The sequence below is a fragment of the Rousettus aegyptiacus genome, unplaced genomic scaffold (assembly GCF_014176215.1).
Source record: "Rousettus aegyptiacus isolate mRouAeg1 unplaced genomic scaffold, mRouAeg1.p scaffold_m13_p_11, whole genome shotgun sequence".
In the NCBI taxonomy this organism is placed as follows: domain Eukaryota; kingdom Metazoa; phylum Chordata; class Mammalia; order Chiroptera; family Pteropodidae; genus Rousettus; species Rousettus aegyptiacus.
The window spans coordinates 64,146,914-64,149,699 of NW_023416286.1; the positions used below are offsets into that span (position 1 = coordinate 64,146,914).

The following is a 2,786-nucleotide window of genomic DNA, read 5'->3' on the forward strand; positions in this document are numbered from 1 at the left end:
CACACAAACATGATATTGGACCTTAAAGTTAGAAAATATTTTTATATACAAACAAAATTATTAATGAGAAAGAATGACTTTGCTACTCAAATTTCAATATTTTTCAACGTGTGGGTAAAAAAAAAAATGCAGTAAATTTCCAAAGGTGACTGACTCTTTCTTGAGGGAAAAATAGAAGTATGTGAACTAACATTAAGAATCATCTTTAGGACATGGTTCCATAGTGTAGCAGTTAGCACGTCTGCTTTACACGCAGAAGATCCTGGGTTCATGCCCCAGTGCAGCCACAGTTCATGGTCAATGGCCATGCCACCCTGAACAAGCCTGATGTCTGATCTCAGAAGTTAAGCAGGGTTGGACCTGTTTAATACTTGGATAGGAGACCACATAGGAAGACCAGGAGCTGTAGGCATAAGTAATAAAAATAATGAAAAGAATCATCTTTTGTAAGAACTATTGGATATTTGATATTTTTAAATATTATTCATATAAGCATTAAAGAAAAGTATAATAATAGCCATAGCAAGTAATGAACATTACTAAAATAAAAACACAAATGTTCTTTTCTTTAATTTTCACAGAGCAAGTTAAAACAAATGTTAATTCATTAATACATTCCAAGTCTAGTGCTCAGCCTATTACATCATTTACGTCTATAATAAAGTTTTAAGATGCAATTATTATCTCATTTTTATACATCATAAAACCAAGTCTTAATAAGGTAAGTAACTTGCTATAAGTGACACAGTTAGAAAGAAGTGAGGCTGTGGTTGGAACCCAGGTCATCTAACTGTAGACTTAATCACGGGTTCTACTGAACATGAGGCTGTTGATAACACCAGCACTTAGGGACTATATTTCTCTTTTTCTTTCATTCATAGGGAATGTTGTCCCTTTGTTCTCTGATTTTGAATTGAAACATAAATAACATGCTAGAAAATTTTGACACTATTTCCAATCATACTTCTCACACAGAGACTGACAGAAGGAAGCCATTTTATTACATTATGATCAATCACACTTGCAAATGCCATTTGAAGTGTCAAAGTGAAAAAGTCTGGTCTTTCTGCTGTTTTCTTGGATGACTTGTCTTTGTCATTTAATTTTAAAAAGCAAATAGCTTAACCAATACTGACATTTTTATTTATATGTAAGCATAACATAAAATATCATAAACTGACATCTTTCTCACATGACTTAAATCATACTAATCTCAGTTAAAAAATTATTTTCCCCATAAAACAGAATTAAAAATGTGTATACTAAAAATATTTGATTATTTCAATAGCACTGAGATTTGTGATAGAAAGGGAAAGTGTTTATATTACTACAAGTTCATGATCCTCAGCAACCTCATTAAGCCTCTGTAAAAGTTTTAGGGGCAAATAATAGACAACTAGGACCATAGGTCAAATTTCATTCTTACTGTATTCACAAGTGTGCATACTCCTGTGCCTGTGAGTTTTACCTACTGAGAACATTGCAGCCAATTTTCTGAACTGATTCTTCTTTTTCATTCCATGTGAGTTATAAATTCATTCACAGTGCTTAATGTTTGCAATGATATTCTTGAGAAGACTTGAAGTTTGCATTTGTATATATATAGTTGCCTTGTTTTTCATTTCTTAAGGCAAAAGGGCAAAATTGTCATTAATACAGGACTCGATCATTGTGTTGGTCAATGAAACCACTTTCAAAATGTTTTAGTTATTACTAACAAGGTACTGTTTTTTTTAATTCACAATATTCATTGGCTTTTTGTACTTTAGTTTAACAAATCTACAGTGTTTTCTGAATACAAAGATAGTACTTGATTATAGCACAATTTTTTTCACATATAAAATGAACTCTAAAATATATCTGATTGTCCCCTTGATATTCTGTAAGTAAGCATTTAAATGTAATGTACTGGATTAGGCATATATATATATTTATATATACATACAACAAATATATACATATATATGTGTATATATATTATATATGTAATAGAAGGCATGTTTTGTACTGGATTACTATTCAATGCTGTTTTCAAGAATTGATGTTTCTTCAACTTCTCAACTGTTCTAAATTGGCTCTCTTGACACATTTTAATGATGTTTACCTAGAGAAGAAAACACACATTGGATATTGGACTAAATTGATTTTTCCAACTTTAGGTAACCCCATTTCTATTTCAGATGTTTTTTTCTTCCTAATTATTGCTGCCTTCAGACTTGGGTCAAATAGGCAACCACCTATGTTGTATGATTGAAGAGGTTTCCTGGAAAAGCCTCACCCCTTAATCCACTTTACACCCATGATATACATATATTTCTAAATATTTCTCCCTCAGATCCAAACATAGGTCATCATTTTCTATCATGTTCTTTGGATTTAGACACTTAAGACAACTATTTTCATGTAAATTATTGAGTGCCTAATCATTGAGATAATTTTGTTTAGATTGGAGCAGGAACCAGAGGTAATTTGTCAGAAACTGCTAACCCTTAGTGGAGAAAGTTTTCTCTAATAACCATCTATATAGACTGGTATACTTGGGGAAGTCAATCACACCTCTGCAAGAGATGCAATTATTTAGGGGAAGAGAATGTTACTAAAAAGGGATAATGAGGACAAAACAGAAAAAGCAAAAACACCTGTATTTGTTAGAAAAATGGTGCTGCTCGACAGAAAATATGGAGATACTACATCTAACTCTCGCTTCCAATAGCTGTCACTTTGGGCAATTCACAAAACCTCTCTGAAAATATTACACAGGGTGTTTATGTACATAAACGTTAATG

The 2,786-nt window shown here is 32.0% G+C and overlaps 1 pseudogene; it reads left to right on the forward strand.

The window, feature by feature from the left end:
- The first annotated feature begins 296 nt into the window (after positions 1-296).
- LOC118609892 lies at positions 297-412 on the forward strand (annotated as a pseudogene).
- Positions 413-2,786: the final 2,374 nt, after the last annotated feature.